The 25,180-nt window shown below is 33.3% G+C and overlaps 1 non-coding gene across 1 annotated transcript; it reads right to left on the reverse strand.

The window, feature by feature from the left end:
* Nucleotides 1-24,736: 24,736 nt before the first annotated feature.
* LOC111552026 lies at nt 24,737-24,838 on the reverse strand. Its single transcript, XR_002734534.1, has one exon. It is a non-coding gene; the product is annotated as a small nucleolar RNA U13 (small nucleolar RNA).
* Between the last annotated feature and the right edge of the window lie 342 nt (nt 24,839-25,180).

A 25,180-nucleotide genomic window follows, 5' to 3' on the forward strand; every position in this document is an offset into this window, starting at 1 on the left:
AGCATAACTGCTGCTTCATACCATGTGTAACCATATGGCCATCTAGGAATCAAAAGTTCCTTGTCTCCTGCCCTTTTAATCTTTCTGTTTCCAAACCACACATTTCTTGGAACAATGGCTAGTCTAGTAAATTCTGATTCTGCCACTAATTAAGGGAAAACAATTTCTCTACATTCTAATACAGAACACTTCTGATGCCAAATGTGTAGGGATCTCACCCATGCTTACCTTCCCCCTAAAAAAAAGTCAATTCAATTTTTACACTACCTGGAGTTTGCCTCAGATCCCACGTGTCAAAAGTTGAGTCCCATAAGACTGCCCCCACTTCAGATGCCATTCACAAGTCTTGACCTTTCATAAGTATGACCAATCAGCTGAAAATCTGGAGTTCCCACAACTCCCTCCTGAGTTAGATAATTTGGTAACATGGTTTACAGAACCTATTGCTCAATGCAAGTGATCAATTTACGGAATATCATTCAAACTTTCTTTCCTGTTCTTCTAGCATCCCTTATAATAAGAGTCTTCTGTTATAATCATTCACTTGCTACCGAAAAAAAAATGAAACGTATTTCAGATAATTTTATTTTTCTATTTGAGATGAGAAAAAAATCATGAAATCATAGCTTGTACTTACTAGCTTAGGTAGAAGTGAGTACATGAACATTTTGAAACAAAATTAGAAGACACACAAATGCAAAGTATTAGTGGTGCTGTGTCTAGCTTACATTGGGTTCAATCTAATAATAACAGGGAAAGTGTTGGCCATATTATCTCTATTTAGATCTTCCCACTATCCATAATATCATATCTATTCTCATATCAGTAGATCCTAGATTGCAAGTAAATTAACACAAACAAAAACAGTTTAAAAATTTGGAAATATATTTATTTGTGCTATATAGATATGTCAAACATTTGAGGGTAAAATATATCATAATTTTATAGAATAAAATATATGTTATCATTCCACAAATTAATTTATAAAATGTCTAATTTTTAAGGTTGAAACACACAGTTTGGCAAATAAAACATTCTGTAAACTGTATCTTCTACTGATGTTTTCTTCTGTACCCTAAATTTTTAAAATACCACTTTATCTAAAATGTTCTTAACTTAGCTCAATTTTCACTTCCTTTTGGAAATCTTGTTTACTTCCTATATTTTTATCCTCTCAATCCTTGTCTTTTAATAATATATATTGGGTTACGATTTTGTCCTCTAAATTGCCTTTCTGAGTCTTTATTAATACAGTGGTTTTCTTTCTTTCTTTCTCCCCCTCCCCTCCCCTTCCCTTCCTTCTTCTCTCTTTCTTTCCTGATTTTCTTTTTTTTTTTTTTCTTGTTTGGAGACAGAGTATCGCTCTGTCACTAGGCTGGAGTGCAGTGGTGCAGTCTCGGCTCCCGGGTTCAAGCGATTCTCCTGCCTCAGCCTCCCAAGTAGCTGGGACTACATGCACACGCCACCACGTCCAGCTAATTTTTGTATTTTTCGTAGAGACGGGATTTCACCACATTAGCCAGGCTGGTCTTGAACTCCTGACCTTGCAATTCCCCCTCCTTGGCCTCCCAATGTGCTGGGATTACAGGCATGAGCCACCCTGCCCGGCCAGTACAATGCTTTTCTACTCTGGTGTCTGGGACAGAGGGATCCTTTAAACTGGAAAGGTTAAGCCTATAATGAACTATGATCTCACTCCTGCACTCCAGCCTGGTGACAAAGTGATACTCTGTCTCTGAAAAAAAACAAAGTTAATTGGGAGGCCAAGGTGGGCTGATCAAGTGGTCAGGAGATTGAGACCATCCTGGCTGACAGTGAAACTTCATCTCTACTAAAAATTACAAAAAATGAGCCGAGGATGGTGGCGGGTGCCTGTAATCCCAGCTACTCAAGAGGAGAATTGCTTGAACCCGGGAGGCGGAGGTTGCAGTGAGCTATGATCGCGCCACTGCACTCCAGCCTGGGCGACATAGCAAGATTCCATCTCAAATTAAAACAAACAAACAAACAAACAAACAAACAAAAAACAGTTAAAAAGTAAATAAAAATTAATGTTAAAGAAGAAAGTATTTTTAATTAACATTTATATACTGCACTAAATAGAATACTAAGATGCACTCCCTTTTACAACTTAATAAAGAAAATTGTAGCTGTAGCAATGTATATTTCATATTTAACATTATTAAAATTGAAAAACATATACTCATTGTAAAATATGTTCAATTATTTAAAAATACACTTTTAGTTTTTATAATAATTTAATGAAGCAGCACATGATTTATCCTGCTTCACACAATTATGTGCATATATGTTGGATAGCATTATATTTGTTTTAAAATACTTGATGATTACTAGGTAAGAAGACATATTGAAACACGGTCTTGAGGGTGATTAGTCAAGTTGCTCTCATCAAATATATATTTTGTAAAACTTGAAGGATATAAAAACTACCAAACTTGTTATTGGGAAAAATATTTGTAATAAATTTTTATAGTGAGCTGGGTTTAATATGCTACAATTCAGAGAGGAAAAACTTTTTTATAATCCGAATTATTGACTCATGTAAAACAAAATGTTATGGAGAGGCAGTCACATGTTAAGGCTGTCTTGATCTTAAACTCAAATTTTATGATTTATTACATTGTAATGAGCGCTGATCTATTAATATGATCTTGCATCTACCTTATGAATATGGTTTCAGTCATATTTATTTCTGTTAGAGGAAAAGAGAGCAGTAGAGTAAACTCCTGATGTTAAGGATAATTGTATTACATATTAGCTTGTTCTTTCCACCCCCAGTCCTCATTTTACTCCAGTTTATACAGGAAGAAAATAAAAATTTGAAGACATTCCCTCTATATTCTGTTTCCACTACTTTTCTCATCATTTAAACAGCCACTCAGAATAATTTTGAGCAAGACTTCCTAATTGTCTTCAAATGTGTATTTTGTTTTCCAAATCACTGGGCATTTTTGTTACATAAATAATTTTATACATCACAGCATAGTATCAAATATCAGATCTGTTCATAAATTAAAATACATATTAATCCAATATTCAACAATACAAATTCTGACCTTCCACACCCTTCAGGAGTCAGTAAATCTTTTTGGTTTAATTTAAAAATACACCAGCATTTGACAATATCTATACTCCACTTATACTACCATGATCTAAGAAATTCATGTCTGTTACTTGGATTATAATAACAGCCCTAAATATTAATTTTCTATTAACTTTTGTCTCCTTACTACAGACTAATTCCTAGTGGCACAGATGATTCTCTTAAAACATAATTCTGATCATGAAACTCCTCTTTTCAAATGAATCCAGTGGCCTTCCACTCACTTTCACTTATGATAATGTAGAAAGTGTTTTCAATGTATTTTATGTCCATAAATCATTTTCTCTAGTTTTCTCTCTCTTTATTTCATTCGATAATTCTCCTCCTGCTCTTTCCACTCTACTAACACTGTGTCCTTGTTGTAACTGCAATATGGCAAGCAAGTTCTTGCTTCAGGGCTGTAAAAGGGCTTATAATTTCTCATTGGAATAATATTTCCTTAGAACTCTGTGGCTTCTTCTTTTTTTTTCTTTTATTTTCTTTTTCTTTCTTTTTTTTTTTTTTTTTTTTGGCATGGCTTATTCTATTAGCTTCTTGACATTTTTCTTCATGTGCCAACTTTTTATAACCTTTGTGATATCCGTACTTCAAATTTTAACATTTTCAACACTTTATTATTCCTCATGTATATATTACCACTTGAAACAAACAATATTTCATTTATTTCTTGTCTAATTCCTGAACCCAAATGTATACAGTATAAGAGGTGAAATGTTTGCCTTTATATTTACCATAATATCTTGTGAAATAATTCCTCAGAAACAATAGGTAGTCAACCAATTTTTGAGTTTGCGAAAAACATTATGCTAAAAGAGTTAGCGCTTGTGATATAATAGCCATGATACCATATGCAGAGAGATCAGAATAATCAGAAAGCACAGATGGAGGCTAGTCTATGAAAAACACAGTCATTAAACAGAAGAGAGGGATTTGATTCAGCTTGGGTGCAGTAAGTACTGTAATAGAAATAGGCCCAGAGTCATGTGGTTGTACAAATGGAGAATGAGGTTGGATCCAGGGTGATCCATAGTGAACCATTAATCTGATTTCTGAGTAGAGTTAGAGAAATCACTTTCAAGGGATGAAAAGTTAAAAATAGTCCCTGAGCAGAGAGGAGCTTGGTGTGTTTGAATAATGTTAAGTAATGTCTGTGTGACAGAGAGTGGATTAAGCAAGGGATGAAAAACACAGTTGAGGCTGGCAAGTTCAGCACTTGTCAGATAATTCAGGCTTCTTCAGGTCACAGGAAGATTTTTATAATTTAATCTGAGTGCAAAGAAAAAGCAGTATTTAAACACAGCGTAGGCATCATAAATTTGGAAGATTATTCTGACTCTGGAAACTAGTTGCTATAGACTAGGAGTGGATTTAGTGAGAATAGTGAGGAGATTATTATTCAAGGAAGACATGATTATGACTTGCACTAGGTAAGTTAGTGGAATTGGTAAAATGGAGATTTCAGATTAATTGAGAATGCATATTACCTCATAAAATATCATACCCAGTGAGTATACTTATTGATCATACTTTTATTTTTCTCTTCAGAGTACAAAATATGTATGAACTCCAACTCTAGCATTTACTAGATATAAAAATTTGATGCATTTGTATTAAATTGTAAACTTCAATTCTCTCCTCTATACAATGAGAGTAATATCTATATACCTTTTAGAAGTATTAGTATAATAACTAAAGCTATGTTAATATGCATAACAAATGTGATATATATCCCAACTGTTATGTAATCATTGTTAAAACACCAGCTCCATTCATAAAACCTGGAAAAATAAGTCTCAGTTACTACCTTATTCACTCTCTGCACAACAAATAGTAAGATCAGTAGAGGTAGAAACCTAGACCATGTTAGAAATAGAAAATAATCTCCCACTATTAAATAGCCGTGAGCCTGAGAAATTACATCAGTGAAATGGTGGTAAAGTCTTGTGTTGAAAACCACATATGTCTGGGTTAGTACACTAGTAATGCATGAATCCACAAGGTAACAGTTCTAAACTTGACCTAAGGCAAAATAATAAAGCAGAGAAAGCCTATCTGTAGAAAAGAGGAAGGGCCGGGAGGATGTGGATGGAACCTATTTGAGGCAGGAAATGAAATAAGCCCAAGATGTGATGAGAAGAGCCTTGGTTTTTGACTTTTTATATTAGTAGACATATATGCCAATTTATTTTATGTTTTAGGCTATCTATGAGGTAGATTGCGGTATTTAATAAATGTTCTTAAATTTTATCTGATGTTTTGTTTCCTTGTATTCAAAGAGGCTTAAATTAAAAGTGAAACAGTGTAAAAGTCCAATAAAATTGTCAACTTATTTCTGAAAGATATATAGTTTAAATATAAGTATTATTAAACACATATACGCATGGAAACTCAATTACGAGTTTGCTGATATGTTCTGGCTGTGTCTCCACCGAAATCTTCACCGATTCTCCCCAAACTACATAACTGATAACTGTGGACCAGTATATGAAACTGAACTTTCTGTGGGTTCTGGACAGTGGACAAGAGCAGACAGATGGTTGAGGGTTGTTAAACCTTGGAGCAAGTGACCGACACAAAGTGAGTTCCTTGTTTTTGTAGCTTTTGACTGTGGATGGCTGCTGTGGTGGTAGCAACTGGTCAGGGGCAGCTAAAATTCTGATAGAAAGTCCAACACCTTCACTGGAGGAACAGGAGAATGAGGCTGCAGAAATGAGGACCTCCAGAGAGTGAAGAGCCGAAAAAGCCAGAGAAAAAGCACTCCGAAACCTTTTTAAAGGGCGCAGCCTCTTGCTAATGCCTAAAACATACAAACACAATGCAAATGGAAAGTAAAATACAGCGGACTTAAAGAACTGAATTGTGATCTGGGTCACTGCACAGTATGACTATGGCTCTTTGCAGTTTGAGAACAATCAAGTTAATTGCCTGCTTAAACTAATAAATAATCTTCAGACAATCTAATAATAACAAATGATATTTTAATTATCCAGGATATTATCCAAACCTTAGCATAGCAACACCCACGAAATGTGATCCAATATCTGTAGCAAAAAAAAAGATCAACAGATGTTTATCTCAAAATGACATGAATGTTTGAAATTACAGACAATAATTTGAAATTCACTATTGCAAATGTCCTCGGGTAAAGAGTATTACATTTTAGACTGGTCACGGTGACTCACATCAGCACTTTGGCAGGCCGAGGTGGGCAGATCACAAGGTCAGGAGGTCGAGACCATCCTGGCTAACACGGTGAAACTCTGTCTCTAATAAAAATATAAAAAATTAGCCAGGCATGGTGGCTTGCACCTGTAGTCTCAGCTACTCGGGAGGCTGAGGCAGGAGAATGGTGTGAACCCGGGAGGCAGAGCTTGCACTGAGCCGAGATCGGGCCACTGCACTCGAGCCTGGGCAACAGAGTGAGACTCCATCTCAAAAAAAAAAAAAGGAGTAATACATTTTAATAAAATAAATATATATCATCTTTAAAAAACAATTTTAGAATTAAAATTTAAAAATCAGAATAACAGAAAAGAATGGTAACAGGTAAAAGACCCTGAGGAGAGATGAATGGTAATAATCTAATCCACAGAAGACAGAAAATACAATATTGGATAGCACTTCGATGACATGTTGGACAATTTTGAAAGATGTAACTGGCAGAAAAAATGGAGCTAAAGAGGTGAGGAGAGTATGTGACAAAAAAAAAAAAAAAAAGAAAGAAATCACAGAAGTAAAACCAGTTTTTAAATTCCATCAAATAAATAAGTTTATAGATTCAAGAAGCTATGATTCACCAAACAACATATATATAAGACACCCAAGGTTAGGTACATTATAGCCAAATTGCTGAAAGTCAAATAATGAAGTAAAAATTTTCAGATCAGCTTGAGTAAAGTAACACATCACATACAGGGGTAAAATTAACTGAATGATTGTAGACATTTTTTCAGAAACAAAAGTGGCCCAAATACTGTGGATTAATACCTTTAAAGTGCTCTTGGAAAAGAGCAACTATTAATGTTATAAAAATTCGTATAGCTAAAAAGCAATCTATATGTTCACATATAATTCCAAATATATTAAAATAATCCAAAAGAAAGTAGAAAAAAAGAAAGAGGAAAAAATAAAATAAAGAGTGAAGAGGATGGTGGGTGGGTTGGGGGGAAAGTCAATGGTCTCACATTCTAGATAAAAGGTGGATATTAGAAGATTGAATAAAAAGGCAAGTTTCAACCCTGTTCAATCTATGAAAGACAGACTAAATATAAATAAATATTTAAAGTAGATGAATGGAAAAAATGTATATTATAAACAGTGATCTTTTGCATCCTAGGGAAACAAGACTTATGTCTACAAAAAAACTTATGCACAAATATACGTAGCAACTTTATTCAAAATGGTCAAAAGTGGACATAACTTATATGCCCAAATACATATAAATGGAGAAACATACTGTGATATATCTATAAAATGGAAATCTTTGAGGCAATAAAACCTAACAAACTACTGATCCATGCAACAAACTGGATGTATCTCAAAAGCTTTATTCTAAATGAAAGATGTCAAGACAGAAAATAGTACCTTCTATCTCATTCTGGTTCTATAAAATTCAAAAAAACTATACTACCACATAGTAGATCAATGTTTGCCTGGAGTCAGGGATCAAAGAAAGAATGGATTGTGATGGGCATAAAGCATTTTTAGAAGAAAAATAATCATCTGCAACTTGATGATGGTGTTACATTTAGTGAATGTGCAATACCGTTAAAACTCATCAATTATATCTTTTTAGTTGTTTACATGCTTTTTTTATATTATATCTTTTAAATTATATCTTTTTAGTTGTTTACATGCTATTCCTAATATATTTTAGAAGAGATATACATATATAAATTATATATAATATATGTAATAAATTAGAACTATGAATTGAATGTGATAGTATACATTTCTTTCAAAGGTGACATATCAAAATCACTCAGAAGCTGTATGATCAAATAAAATTGATTAATGCATTTTGGGTACTATATGGACAACATATTTTTACACTTTCCAAATCTATGCATTCTTACATTACACCCTTTCCATATTATTTCTACCATGTCTACGTAGGCAAGTGGCCAGAGAATACTTCAGAACAGTAAATCAAATAACAAAATAATACAGATAGCCATGCTATAGTTTAAAGCAGCTTTCAAAAGAGTCAAACAAGTGTAATAAAGGGAGTCATCATTTATCCAATTATTTAAGTTTCAAGAAATATATTGCACAAAATTGAAGGACTGTGAACATGCGAATAAAAGTTTTTAAATTATTTTAGCAGCTGAAAGAAGCCCAAACATCAGGATTTTATGCCTAAAACATCCTGGCAATTGGAATTTTTAAGCATAAGATTAAAGAAGGTGCTATTTTAGAGAATCTATTAAATCATAAAGTATTACAGTCTTGTAGAGTCAGAAAATAACAATTTATTAACAAATATCTTGAGTTGACAACTAGAGTAAATAAATGAAGAAAATGTAAGAGGTTGGAGACAAGCCTTCAGGAAAGGAAACTTGTTAACTGAGGCTGAAATTAATGTCATTAAACTGATGTTGCAGAAGATTTGAGATTTAACCAAATAACAAATGAAACCTCACTGCTGTTGTTGTCTCAGAAAACGAAGATTAAATGGATAGAAAAAATGTAGGTGAACAAAGAACCTGGAATGTGTGTGGATGAAGAATATGGTTTCTCTAATTTTATTTTTTTAACCAATAGGAAACCATTTTCTCTACAATCTGTGGGCTCTTAGAATTTAGAAACAACTGAGAAAAGGCAAGAGTAATGAAATTTAATGTCCCTATTATGTCCTTGAGTACAACCTTCTATGAGAATATGGGATAGTTATCAGTATAGGAAGACTTTTACAAAGGTCTTAGAATTGCTAATGGTGAAAGATTTCTTTTGGTTTCTTCTGCACTTGCTCCAAACCCTCTGACCTCTCAATGACTAACATTTTCCTAAGTGAACACACACACACATACCCACCAGAATGTCAGTTTCTTGAATTTGTTTATTGTGGGGGTAATTATTTTTGTCTGTTATTCCCATGATACATAGCACCATTATTAAAATGGTTTTAACTTTAATATAATCCATAATTATGCACATATTCTAGTATTTAAAATATGCCACATTGTCAACCTTCACATATTTAAAAGTCAAATATTTCATAGATTTTTTATCCTGTCAAAAAGAGCTAAACACCACTTTAAGAGAATCATAGGAATATAAAATGTACGAAAGGATAGACCATAATAATTAGTCTGGAATAAATATAATGTGTTGTGCAAATAAGTTGCTATTAAGTATTGCAGAGATATATTAACTATTTTGGAGAATCTGAGGAGCAAACATTGACTAAATTGTTCTCCCATTAGTTTGGTCGATCTCACTTGCAGTGTTGGATACCTAACACTTATCAATATATCACAATGAATATATTTTGCTACATGGCTCTTACATAATGTTACAGATACACATTAAACACTTCCATCATATTGAACTGCATACATTCTCCTTCACAGTAAATCTGATAGAAGTCAAACTTTATTGTATATAGAAAACAGTATCTATTAATAGAGTGAATAAAGATTTACAGAGGAAACATGTAATGCCTGACACTCCTTTGGACACTGAGGATAAACATGGAACAAGGCAAAATCCCTCTCCACGCTCAAAGTGTAGAGACAGAAAGTTAACAAATAAACATATTGGTATATAATATATGAATTTCTGATATTATGTCCTTAGAAGAGTCTTTCCTTACTAAGTTCAGAAAAAGACGAGCTCCATAATTGGCAGTTACTTTACTATGGTTTTTAATTTTACTATGCTTTTATATTTTACCATGCTTTTTAATTTGTATTTACTACTAACTCATCATATATTGTACACCATTTCATTGCTTTAGTTGGCTACTCTGGCTCCTGGCAGCTCAGTTCTTTCTCCTAAATTGTTAAAACAACAAGACAAAAGTTAAAGTAACAGTCTAGGACTTAATCACTTACTAGGATTAATCACTTACTAGGATTACGAAGCAAGAGACTAAAATTAGAGAAAGTGCTGATTTCATCCCATGATTCTTCCCTCCACTACTCCCCCTACCTTCCATCTTCCACTCCACACTGGTGAAAGATCAGCCAGTTCAGCACAGAAATGGAGGTTGTTATATGGCCAGGGAGCCCCAAGCAAAATCTCCTGCACTTTTATGGAAACCAGGAGCAAGAAATGGAAAAAGAATGCAGAGGGCAAGGCAGGGAAGCTAGAAATGGGAAAATACTGAGAACTGTGCCAGAGTAAAGTATCTAGAAGGTTGGCCCTCCTTCTCTCCAATAATGTGATGTCAGCAAAGCTATCTAAGGATTCAGATAAAGAATCTCCAAATGAAATGCACCACACTAGGAATGCAGACATGTGTAAGTGCATGGCCAGCCAGAAGGACCTGAGTTATTGATTGCAACTCCCGTTAAGGACTATAATATATGGGCTGTGCACCAAGTATAGTGAGGGGAGGACAGTTTTTCCTATGAGACCTGCCAGATAATTATTTGTCACTGTGTGTGGTTGAGTCTGAAAACCACACACTAGTTTTTAAAATCCACTAGTTGGTGGATTTAAAGCAAGCAAGCAGGAGCTCCGTGAAGACATGCGGTGATTGTAAGGTGCTCACGAGGACAATCTGCATAGTCTATACTAGGTATGAGGTTAAACAAAGTAGAATATATTTATCCTTTAGAGAGGTGGCCACCAGCAGGCAGTTGTATAAGGCAGATATATGGATGGATCTCATTAAGAAACTGAGGCAGTGGAGAAGTGGAAACTCTGACAATAGTGACTGACCCCTCTTCTGGTAGGAGAAAATTAGACTCACATTCAAAATGGATTCCAAGGCAACATTAAATTATAAGAATTCCATACAATACTAATTCAACAAAATTATTGACTCTCAAAATAAAAATTTTGTTCATATTCGTGAAAAGAATTGAGTTTTACAAAGTAAACTTTTGATAAAGCCAGATTTATTCTCATATGGTCTACAAATATCTAAAGAACATATGGACAATGATTGTATGATACAACTATTAACATTTGCTTGGGCCAAATTCTCAAATGTAATGCTGTGTTTAACATAAGACTTGACAATTGATTAAAACAGTTTGACAAATAACAGAGCATTTATTCTACTTAATTAATGTAGATTTTGCTCATCCTTAGTTTTCCAAGCCAACATAATTTTACCAGCAGTATCTGAAAACAGATCCTTTGACAGCTATATTTAAACTTTTTCAAGAAATGTTCCCTAAATCTAACATAAGTAACTTAATGCATATGCGATTACTTTTGCACTGATCTAATACTGTTTTGTAAATGCTTAGGTCTAATGAAATAGTATAAAATTATTAAGATATCACTTTTTCTTTTTTTTTTTTTTTTTGTGAGTAGGTGAGTTTACTCTCCAAATCTCTACATGGAGCCAATCATTTGAAATTTATTATATTCAAATTTAATTAAAAATATTTTAGTTACTTAATCTATATTCCCAGAATCTGAAATAGAATAGAATTTCAAGATTGTAAACGTGTAAGAATGATTAAAGGATCACCTCTACATATCTTTTCAGTTTTAAATTTCTATGTTCTAAACGTTTATCATAATGTGGCCTCGGCACAAAAGTGATAATACATCTATTTGCTGTAATGACCTCAACAATAGCTAGTATAATAAATTTTATCAGTGTTACCTGTGTAATCTGTATACTAATTGATGCAATTTTATTACATTATGCTGTTATTTATACAGTAATATTTTATTATACAGGCAGTATTAATTTCCTTTTTTTTTTGTTTTGAGATGCTCTGTTGCCCTGGCTAGAGTGCATGCCGCGATCTCAGCTCACTGCAACCTCCGCCTCCTGGGGTCAAGCGATTCTCCTGCATCAACCTCCCAAGTAGCTAGGTTTGCAGGTGCCAACCACAACGTCAAGTTAATTTTTTGTATTTTTAGTAGAGACGGGGGGTTTCACTATTTTGACCAGGCTGGTCTCAAACTCCTGACCTCAAGTGATCCATCCACCTCTACCTCCTAAAATGCTGGGATTACAGGCGAGAGCCACCTCGCCTGGCCCAGTATTCATTTTTTAAAGGAAATGCTTGCATAAACAATCATCAGTTATGCATTACTTATTGGATTTGGGTGATATTTTTTAACTGTGTAACATTTGGGGTCACCCACACACGAGTGCCCTTAAGAGTTGGTAATATGTCTTTAGCACTTTAGTGCCTGTTGCTTTTCCTCTGGGTCATGCTTTTCTTTATCTTCGTTGATATTCTATCATCATTAAGTTGCATTCCTCTATATCCTATCACTGACAATGTTGCTTGAAAATAAAAGAAAATAGAAAAAATTCTATTTACATTTTCATCCTCTAAAATACCCTTGGACCTAGACCAGTGAAAAAACTTCAAATTACCTGGTCCTACTCTCCAGCTTCTTTCTAATCAGCAAACTTGTGTTTAAGAGAAAAAAAAAAGTTATAGTTACACTCAATTGCCTAGGCTTCTCCTCATTTCAGTAATTTAGACTCACACATATGTTCATCATGGGAGTCTGTGATGCCTTAATAAAATAGTCTCTTGCACAACCTCAAAAACCTCTTTTAATTGTCCTCTTTACCTTTTCTTCAGCAAAAGACAGAGAATCCATGGTAGTGAGGTAAACCTAATGTTTTAAGAAATTTGAACATTTGATGAATCTAATGCTGAACAACTGAGTCCAACTTAATTGTTTGGGAGTATATCTTTTTAAAATATAAAAATAAAGTGGTACATTCTAGAAAATTGAGGTAAAGTATAGACGTTAGATTATCTTAAAATGATATTGCTATGGTTTGAATGTGTCCCCTTCAAAATTAGTGCTGAAGCTTAATCCCCAATGCAACAGTATTAAGAGGTAAGAACTTGAGAAGGTGATTAGACCATGAGGAGTCTGACCTCATAAATGGGATTAGTGCCTTATAAAAGAGCTGGAGGCAATGATCTAGGACACTTTTGCTCCTCCACCTTCCACTGTTTAAAAACACAGCAACAAAGTATAATCTTGGAAGCAAACAGCAGCCCTCAACAGACCCTGAATTTGCTGGTGCATTCATCTTGAATGTCCCCGTTCTTATAGAACTGTAAGAAATAAATATAAATGATTTATAATGTGAAAGCTGTCAGAATCAAAATGCAGACACTTGTGTTAAAATCTCTGACAAATAGAGTTGGGATGACCATGAAGGGAAAATCCTCATTCATAAATGCCTCATATCAAAAACTATCACAAAAGACTGCAAAAATCACAACCTTGTACAAAGGCCAATGCAAACTCACACTTGTGTGACCCTTGTTACTGATTCTTGTAACCAAGAATAATCATCTCAAAACAGTAATGTAATTCTCCTTAATTTTTCTTTAAAAATCTTTGTCTTCCTATACTTTCTTGAATATGCACATATTTTACTATGACACTGGTATTCCCATTGCAATGCCTGTTTCATAATAAACACTCTTCTTTTTAGGAACTCTTTCTGTTTATTATTTAGATTGACAATAATTTACCCAGGCATTTTGTTATAGCAACACAAATCAACTAAGACAGATATATAACATTATTATAAGGGATTCTGCTTCCAACCATGCCCAGACAACTTCTTTAAAACAGACTTGGCTAGGAAAAATGTTAAAACGTAGTATGTTTGGAGGTATCACACAACTATCATGACAGAAATATGTATGAGTTTAAATTACTGAAATGAAGGGAAGCTTAGACAATTGAATGTGACTATAACACCTCTTCGCCTATTCACAAATTTTCTAATTAAAAAGAAACAAGAGAGAGTGGCAGATAAGCAAATAAAAACAGGCTAGAGGTCTTGTCAATTGCAATCTTGGATAAATATTCATATTCAAGCCTGCCAAAGAGTAGAGACCATACTAAGTACCTAAGACCTTCTGAGGGGTCCTCAGAACTCAGGGCAATTCTCTACTCTAAAGGCAAAGTTCATCAAAATTAGATAGAAATAAATCAACCAACATGAGGACCAAAGCTTAGTGTTTAATCATCACTAAACATTAATTGTATTAAGGTATCACCTCCTGCTATAATTTCTGGTTAGAAGAGGAATAAATCGTCTTGGTAGAAGAGTCATGTAATCTGGAGTTCCAAATTATCTTTATACCTTGTAATACACAATAGCTGATGGTTCATACAAAATGACTAGACATGGAATAAACCAAAACAAAATACTTTACTAAAAACCAAGACCACAACAGATAATATAAGCAGATGTAGAGCAGATCCATTTAATGGGCTTACCAGACAGACATGGAGTTTTAAAAAATGTAGTTGATCTATTCAAAGATTAAATGTGAAGAGGAAAAATTTTAGCAGGGAATGTGAAATTCTGAAACATTATGTAAATTATAGAAAGAAAATGTATATAATGTCTTAGCCCACTTGCATTGCTATAAAGGATCACAAGGCTGGGTAATTCATAAAGAAAAGAGGTTTATTTGGCTCATGGTTCTGCAGACTGTTCAAGGAGCATGGGGCTGCATCTGCCTTGGGAAATGGCCTCAGATTACTTCCACCCATGGCAGAAATGAATGGGAGAAGGTGAGATGGGGGAAGAAAGAGAGAAAGGAGAGGAAAATGCCAGGCTATTTTTAACAATCAATTCTTATGGGAACTCATAGAATGAGAATTCACTCACTATCATGAGGATGGCATCCACCTTCGTGACCAAAACACCTCCCTCTTCGTGCCACTTGAAACATTGGGGATTAAATTTCAACATGAGATATGGGTGGGAAAAAAAATCCTAACTATATCATATAGCAACTAATAACTTTATTGAACCCACAAGACCTAGGTTCAGTATAGACAGAACAAGAAAACAGACTAGAAAAAAATACACTCAAATTGCAACAACAAAAGATAAAATGTTTGCTAATACAGAAAATATTGTAGGATACACATGAAATATGGGGAAAGTATTAGAACACACCTGTGAGTCCTAGGAGAAGAGTAAAATAGGAAAGAGAAATGTTTGAAAGAATAATGGACAAGTATTTTCCAAAGCTTACATTAAGGGATTATAGGAATAACTAGTAAAAATGGGATGTACTGTCCTGATGGAAGCAACAATAAAACTTTAGATAGTGTGTCCACAGAAAAACAAACAAAAAACTAATGGAAGGTAACAACAGAATGCTACTGTATAAGTTCTAACAGGTTAGGACATTATACCAGTTAATTTATCTCTGAAGCTTTAAAGTGTAAAACGTCAGAATGGTGATGATTATTAGCAAGTTAGCAATGGAAAGAGAGCATAATGTAGTTTTTTTGATAAAGATAATATTCTGTGTTTTAATGTTAAATCCTGTATATTTTCTGTAGGCATGCATATATTCTGTCATCAATAATTCAACATCAATAATTCACATTTTTAAACAAAACTGCTTCTAAAGGAAAGAGACTTCATTACCAAGAGTCCCACTTACGGAAAAATTAAAGGGAGATTTTTAAGAGAGAAAGATTATTCTAGATGAAAGCACATCAATGAAGGGAGAATCTATCTCAGGAAGCCAATGATAGAAGAAAATTTTATGCATTTGAAAATAGAGCAAACATTAATCTTAACTGGGAAATATTAACACATTTCCTGTGAATTAAACAACGAGAAAACAATGCCCACTCTTCCCGTGTCAAAATAAGACTGGAGTTCTAGCCAGTTTAATGATACAAGAAGTAGAAATAAGTATATGAAATATGTTAAAAAGTTAGTTTCACAGCTTTTTATTACTTCTGCGCAAGAAAATATGCCATTAGAAAAGTGAAAATTTAAGTCAGAGATTAGGCAAAAATAATCTAAAATCACATCTTACAAAGAAATCTTATCAATTAATTGTAAAAAGATACCACAATATAAACGTAAATGCAGACATGGAAGATGCATTTCAAAAAAGAATATTCAACTAAATAATCAATATGTTAAATAGAAAATATAAATTTAAAGCACAATGAGATAATATTTTACAAGCACCAGATTGGCTAAATTTAACAAACACACAAACACATACTCACACACTACTATTTGGAGTATAAATTGGTATTATCTATTGAAATGGAACACTTGCATACTCTACTATGCATCAATTTTATTTACAAGTATGCCTCGAATTATAGTGTGTGCATGTGTCCAACAAGACACGTACTAATATATTCTTGACACCATAATTCTTAATAGCCAAAAACTGGAAACAACTTTTATGTTCAGAAACATGGATATAAAACTGTAGTATATTTGTATAATAGAATACCACACAGCAATGAAAATCAAAGAACATAAGAATTAGTAAACTATAGGATCATGAAAAATGGAGATTGATGTAGCAAATATAATGGTGAGGGAAAGAAAACTGACACAAAAGCATACATACTTTTGGATGCCATTTATGTAACATTCAAATGTTTTCACAATGGTTTTCTTTGAATAGAACTGCTGTGATATTAACTGGAGTAGTTTACGAGGGAACCATTATGGGTTACTTGTCATTTCCTATTTCTTAGTCAGGATGATTACTATACATGTCTATTCAATTTTTGGTAATTCTCTCATGTTTAAATTAAGCCTTTGGCTTTTTAATCTCAATTTTATTGGCTCTTTGGACAGCATTTTTCCTCTTGGAAGCTTCCTCTGCCTGTGCACTGGATAGATTTCCCAATATGTTTGCTGCACAAGTGTTTTGTGAATTCTCTGAACCTTTGCACTGATTATTTATGTTATTGCTTTCCTAGATTGAAACCTTTTTTTCTCTGGATCCAAGGCCTTTTGCTATAATAGTTCTTTCCCTATTTAAAAATGTCTACATTTCCAACAGCATCCTTTAAGTTAGTGCATGGGATATAAACTTTTTTGAGATTTTACATTCTTAAAATAACTTTAATCAATTACACAATATAGATATTTACCTTTATTTAGAATTTCAGGCTGGGGATATAATAGTACCCAAATTATGAAGGGCCATTCTACTGATTTTTCAGTGTCACTCGTTCTTAAAAAATGTATTTTTCACCTCAAAAATTTTAATGTCATCTTTATTATATTCTTCACCTATTTTCAACTTTCAGTGCCATTACTAAATAAAACAATGTTCATCCTTAGTGTGCTTTAACTATTCAGTAAGCTAACTTTCATTGGTTTGGTCATTTCTTTTTTCTTTTCTTTTTTTTTTTTTTTTTGAGATGGAGTCTCGCTCTGTCGCCCAGGCTGGAGTGCAGTGGCCGGATCTCAGCTCACTGCAAGCTCCGCCTCCCAGGTTTACGCCATTCTCCTGCTTCATTCTCCCGAGCAGCTGGGACTTCAGATGTCCGCCACCTCGCCCGGCTAGTTTTTTTGTATTTTTTAGTAGATACGGAGTTTCACCGTGTTAGCCAGGATGGTCTCGATCTCCTGACCTCGTGATCCGCCCTTCTCGGCCTCCCAAAGTGCTGGGATTACAGGCTTGAGTCACCCCGCCCGGCCTGGTTATTTTTTTAGTGGTTGTGTTTATAAGTGATTTAATAAGGAAACTCATGTTTTTCACTCACATAAAACAAATTTGCATTATATTTTCATTATTTCTTCACCTCAGTTTATTCTTATTGTTATCTTGGAGGCACTGCATTTTATAATGTTCAATGTTCTAGACTATATTGAGTCTCTAAGAGGATTGTATTTTTCCAGATTGTACATTTATTTTCTTCTTGGGGATTTGTTTAAAATTAGCTTTAAACTCTTCCATTGACTTCCCCCACTGGCCACCACCACACTGTGTCTAATACATAGGAACTCAGACAGTTTAATAAAGAATGATATACTTAATTAATGACATACTGTCTTATATTACATCTAAAATAATGTATATTTCTACCTTATTCCATTTTGTGTTGCTATAATGCAATCCCTGGGTCTGGGTAATTTATAAAGAAATGAGGTTATTTATCTCATGGTTCTGCAGGCTGAGAAGTTCAAGGGCGTTACCCTGGTTTCCAGGAAGGACTTTTGTGCTCCATCCTAATATGGCAGAGAAGGTGGAAGGGGAAGCAGACATGAGCAGAAACAAATCCGAGGAGCATACTGGCTTTATGGAAAACCACTCTTGAGGGAACTACTTTATTCTCATGGGAACTAATTTAATCTCTCTAGAACAAGAACTTACTCAATACTGCCACACGGGGAGTCAGATTTCCACATGAGTTTTGGTAAGAACAAATCGTAGCAATTTTGAAACCTTTTCTTTATGTGCCGTGAAATTTATCCCAAGACATACAATTATTTATTTATTTATTTAATTTATTTTGATCTCTCTGTGGCATTTTAGGTACACACCCAAATACCTGGTGAGGTTAGACTGTCTATTAATATTTAACAAGGAAAGATTTTTAAAAATATCAATATTTGCAGGGCCAGTGAATTTCCTCAGAAAGATATCTTCAGATAACTTTTCCTTGGATAGTATTTCCTGAGTATTTATGAGACCTTTTTCAAAATCTCCATGCAACTACAGCCCCAATTATCTGATAGTTTTTACAAGGATATATGTCAAAAGTGTTACCATAGCTTGTTGTTTACAATTTCTTTTCTCCTATTCTTTTTTCTTTTTTTTCTTTTTTTTTTTTGAGACGGAGTGTTGCTTTGTCGCCCAGGCTGGAGTGCAATAGTGCGATCTCAGCTCACTGCAACCTCCACCTCCTGGGTTCAAGCGATTCTCCTGTCTCAGCTTCGTGAGTAGCTGGGAGTACAGGTGCCAGGCACCACGCCCGATTTCTTTTTAGTAGAAACGGCGTTTCACCATATTGGTCAGGCTGGTCTTGAACTCCTGACCTCAGGTGATCCACCCGCCTCGGCCTCCCAAAGTGCTGGGATTACAGGAGTGAGCCACTGCGCCCAACCTCTTTTCTCCTTTTCTCTGACATCATTACATAGGCTTTCACAAATATTTCATCATGGAATTCTTTTTAAAATCTCATAATATTTACACATCAGTGAGTTTTAGCAAAGCATTAAAGAGCAGATAATTTCCCTTTTGTGTACACGGTTTCTGACCTTAGGAAATAATTTGAATGAATTTACCTGTCAATGTAGTAAGGTAATATACAATAAAGCGCAAATACACACACACACAAACACACACACACACAAAGACTATAAAGATTAAACATACATATAATATGAAACTATTTAAAAATCCAATTAAACATCGCACAATAAAGTTTATTAATATAAGCTGTACATATCATTACTAAATGCATTTTTGCTTATCAATGCAAGAATAGTTTAACATCAGCAACTATATTACTGTAAATCTGGATGGAAACAAAAAATGACAAATTTAATATATTAACAAAGTAAGAGACATAATCTTGAAGCCATATGCTGAGTAGTATACCATTTGAAATGAAACATTACCATTCAAACTCAGAATAAAACAAGATTAAAGTTATCCTTTAATATTTTACTTAAAGTTCCAGCCACTTTTCTGAAAATTCTAGCCAAATAAAATGTGTATTATTTGAAGGAATATGTTATGGCCTATTTAGTAATCTCAAATGAATAAATTGACAAGCCATTTGACTTAATCAGAGTTTTGTGAAAGATGGCTCCATGTAAGATCAATGTTAAAATTAATTTTCTAAATAGCAATGATGCAGAAACTTCTAACTTATTCTGCCTTTATTATCTTCTTTAGGCACATACACATCATTTTACTGTAGTACTTGCTACTATGGTTTAGAGACATTTTAAGTCCTATTTGTCAATAGTTGTGGCCAAGTGGCTAATTTATGACTAATGAGCTATGAATAGAAGATGAGTGGGTAATATTAGAAAAATTATTTAAGAGAATACCTGCTCTTTTTTGCCTTCTTCCATGCTTGCTCTCTGGAATGAAATGGTTGGGGCCTGCAGAAACAAAAATTTTCCTTGAAATAACCTTGAGAATGAAACATACAGATAGTAAAGAGATAATACAGAAAAATCAATGTAGGGTTTCTTTTGAACTCTTGGAAATATCTATGGAATGCCTACCTTTGGGATTATTTTACATATTTAAAACATGAATGGTTTTCTTTGTTAAACCACTATTTTTTTCAATCTTCATTTTGGAAATCTAAAATTAATCAGAACAATTAAAATATCCACACAGTATAATTAGAAAAGTTAATTAATAAATTTACTTCACAATATAGATTTATATTAGAGTAGAATCAGATCTGGGAATAGAATATGGGTAATTTTGCTTATGTGTTAATACAACCTAATACAATTTTTATAGTTGCTTTTATACTTTTAGAGACCATTTTGTCTCAGTGCTCTATTCTATACATTTGTTAACCATATTACTGAAAGACTAAAAGTTTTTAAATGTATTGGAGACTGGCATCTAAATCTTGACATATTAATTATTAAAGGTATATCTTAATTCTATTTTGAGAAAGATCTACACTTCATGTGCTTTTTATTGTGGTTTTAATGAAATTAAAAGGCTTGTTGGATTGCGTAACCTCTTAATATTCTATTATTATCATACCCGTTCAATGAGAGAAGACTTACCTTATATTAAAGGATGTGACATAAAACCAGAAAAAGCTTTATAAACAAGGTACTACAAACCTCCCTTTACTGAAGAGTACTGACCAGAAAGTTATGAATTGTCGCCTCTTGAAAATCTGAATCATTTCATCTTCTTCTGGGTATTTCAAGTGGAAACAGTGTGCAGAAAAGGGCAGGATAAATGATGTGAATCACTGAAGAGAAATGTTAGAAACATTCCACCCACTCAATTGACCCGATCAGTCTTGCCCTGAATCATTTGAGAAGTGAATTCTTCCTCTGTAATTCTTCATCATCCAAATAAATGCAAATATCTGGAAAAGAGTTTTATAGTCCAATCACAGAATGTTAATTTTTTGAAAATATTTTGCTATCTTTACAAATTGGTAACAAACATATTTCATTTTGACATTTCTCAAACAATAAAGAAAAGCTAGATCACACTATAATAGTTGCTAAATATTGCATTGAAGTTAACTGCTACATTCAAATATAAGGAAGTTAATACTACTAATTTCAGCAAATATAGTTGAATGTTTTAATCAGTAAACTGGAAGAAAACTTTTCTGTATTGTAATTGCTCTTAGAAACAAGTTATCTCTAATGCAAAATTTCTTTTTGGCAACTTCGAAATTTGTATAGATACTTTCTTCTCTACATGCAAACATTAATCTCTGTATGATTTTATTTATTCAATATAACTCACTTAAAAATTACTTTACAAATAATTTTAAAAGTGAGAACATAAATCAACATTAACATTGAAGGGAATAAACAATACCTTTGGAATTTTCATTAAAACAAATCTGATTTTCAAAGAAATGATATGGCTTAAATAGATTTCTGCCACATTGCAATAGACTCATGTTGCTTGAAAAATGAAAAGAAAAACAGAAGAATACATAAGAAAATAAAGGCTCAGCAAAATCTGAGCCTTTTATTGTTCAAGAAGAGTGTTTTTTAATGCAGTGTAGTAATGGAATGCTTTTGTCTTCCTTTGTCCAATGACAAATGCAATTTTAATTCTTTGTGTCTTTTGGGCTGCTAACTTGAAATGTCATGTAATTATTGCATTATTAATTTATATTTTTGGTCATCTAATAGACTGTGACGTTCTTGAAGATAGGAATGTCTTAATCATCTTTGTTTGCCTAGGAGCTATCACTGTACTTGGAGCTTAAAATCAATCAATATAATTTACCATCTGAATACTAATTAATAAATTACTAAAAGTGAAACTATTATTAGTGAAAAAAACAGTTGAAGTTAATAGTTAATAGTATTTTACCAATGTTAATGTTTTTAAACATTTATGAATGGACCATGTTGGGTACAGTGTAAGCAGTAGGAGAATCTTTGTGAAGAGTATATGAAAACTTTCTGTAATCTTTTATCAATATATATATATATATTTTTTTTTGAGACGGAGTCTCACTCTGTCACCAGGCTGGAGTGCAGTGGTGCGATCTCGACTCACTGCAACCTCTACTTCCTGGGTTCAAGCGATTCTCCTGCCTCAGCCTCCCTAGTAGTTATTTCAAAGTATTAATAAATTAAATAAATTAGGAAGAGATTTGAACAATGCTCTTATATTTTCCATTTCATATCGAAATGGAAAGTATTTAGGAGAGCCAAAACAGCTTTTTGAGGAAAACAACAATGTTTGATGACCTATTCTAATTTATTTGAAGGCTTATCATAAAAAATACATTTAAATTGTACCCTAGAACATAAAGTATAATAAAAAAATACATTTATCAGGACAGTATGGTCTACACATAAAGAAAGATATGCTGATTAATGTGTCAAAATAGAGAAACTACAGATATAAACCCACTGATTTTTGACAAAAATTTAAAAGCAATTCAGGGGATAAATAACAGACTTTTAAAGAAATGTTGCTGGACAATTTGATAGTTATCTGCAAAAAATTTTGAAGTTTGTTCTTGTAGACTTACATGTAGAAACTAAATGTATAAAATTTCAGGGCAAAATTAAGTATTTTTGCTTTGAAGTTAGACAAAGCTTTCTTAGATAAGATACCAAAAGCATAATTTATAAAATAAAGTAATGATAAATTCAATCCAAATTTCAAATTCTCCTTATGAAAAGATACTATGAATAGAATGAAAAAAAAAGCACCAACAGACTGAGAGATTTCATTTGCATATTATAATTTGAAAAAAGACTTGCATGTAGAGTAAGGGTCAATAAACCTTAAATAGCCAAATAGCAAATATTTTAGTTTGCAGATCTTACAGTCTCTGTGGAGTCTCCTCAGTTCTGTTATTGCAGCATGAAGGCAGCTTTAGACAACATAAACATGAGTGAGCTTAGCTGCTTCCGATTAAACTTTAGATACAGAAACAGGTGGTGTGCTGGATTTGGCTTATGCATGATAGTTTGTCTACCTGTGATGTAAATATAAATAATTCACAAAATTAAATAATAAGTAAATAAACAATGCAACAAAAAGTAGGTGAAAAAAATAACAAACAGTCCACCACAGAGGATTGTAAAGCTATTTTTGTTATAGTTATTGAATTAAACACAGGATAAATGCCCTTTCTTGTTCTCTACACCCCGAGAGGAAATGTCCCTAATTTATTTTTTATTTGAAATTTCTCTTCTCTAATTCTACTCAATCACAGAAAGCTTAATTATAAGTACCCAAATTTTCCAATGAAAAAGTTATTTATCTTAACCATATTAGGTATATATTTCTTAATTGAGAGTAAATTTAAGTTTCATGCACTGGCTTATACATGATGTACAACAACTGAACCACTTATGTCAATACAATGATTAAGATTTCTTATGTAAAATAGATATAAAAACAAAAATGTTTTTTATGTGTTGAGGTCAAATAATTTTTATTTATTACATTTATAGACATTTTTAGTAATAACATTTATATTTTCTATTTATAATGATGAAAATTAGAAAACCATTCTGAAATAAGATTTATCTTTGAAACCTAAAATGTATGCAGCTTTTTGTTTGTTTTTAATATGTGTGGAAACTATTAAACTGTAAAATAAAGCAGAGCGTGATTACCATTAAATATGGACAATGATCACAGCAGGGCTGTGAGGTTTTGCTTGAGATCAGGCACGTTGAGAGGTTCAATAATGTCTGGAAAGACTATTCATTGATAAAAGTGGTAGTTACTAGTTGAACATATAACAATTTATTAAGTTGATCATATGTTTTAATATTTCTCTGTACTATATTTTACAATAAAAGAGCTTTTCATCAATAGCACTCAAGGAAGTAAATTGTATAGCTCAGAGAATCTTTAGTAAAGCTGATGATCCAAGCTTAACATTGAGATGAACCTTAAGATTCTTGGTATTTAAAACCTTAGCCAATAACACATCACAGGAACTGTCAACTCAGGACACTGCTGCAATAGAACTGCCATTGTCATTGTCACTGTCACAAAGCTGCTTGACAATAGAGTCCATGGCTAGCCTTGCTGACACTCTTTTTGTCAGAACTGTCTTTAGATTTAGAATCCTTGGTAGCAAAGTCTGACTGGTCAAGCCTGCATCACAGCCTGTGTACATTATAGTTCCTAGGGGAGAATAAAAATTAACATCTCTTCTTCTGAGATATTATCTTCTGATGTAGAATTCAGCCCTGCCTCCCTTGAATATTTACCCTGTGAAAATCCTCTAATTAAGTAATGAGTATAAAGTTTTGGCTCCAATATCTACATCAGGAGACAGATCAGTCTTCATCCATTTTCTGTTGCTTGTTAAAACAATCCTGGAAACTCGGTCATTTATTTAAAAAAGAATTCATTTCTTACAGTTTTGGAGACTGAGAATTCTAAGAATGAGGGGCTGGATCTGGTGAGAGCCTTTTTACTGGTGGGAACTCTCTGTGGTGTCTGAGTTTTATTTCATTTTATCTTTTCTTTTTGACATCAGATAGGTAATATACTGATATCATAGCAAGGATTTAGGGAGCCAGATCTCATATGAGCATGAAAAGACAACAGTCATATTTCTGAACTACAAATGGATCTCAGCATGAGTTATAGAGGATATTCAAACCATAGCAAGACCTAACAACTTCTATCTCTGTGTAGTTTATTAAACTAGTTAAAAAGGAAATAGAGAAATTATATAGAAGTGTAATAGTTTTAGAAGATGGATTTGGTGATATAATAGCAAATAACTAAAGGATTTTGTTAATCTGGTGGCCATAGCACTTTTTTCTGGGATCCGAAAATGTTAGATTAGATCAAGAGGAAAGCCAACATTAGAGGAACAGAGATCAACACAAATGGTCGTCCTGAGGCAGAATAAAATATGCGGTGAAAAGGGTATCTGAGATAATACTAGGATGTAGGTAAAAGCCAACCC

The sequence above is a fragment of the Piliocolobus tephrosceles genome, chromosome X (genome assembly GCF_002776525.5).
Source record: "Piliocolobus tephrosceles isolate RC106 chromosome X, ASM277652v3, whole genome shotgun sequence".
Taxonomy (NCBI): Eukaryota; Metazoa; Chordata; class Mammalia; order Primates; family Cercopithecidae; genus Piliocolobus; species Piliocolobus tephrosceles.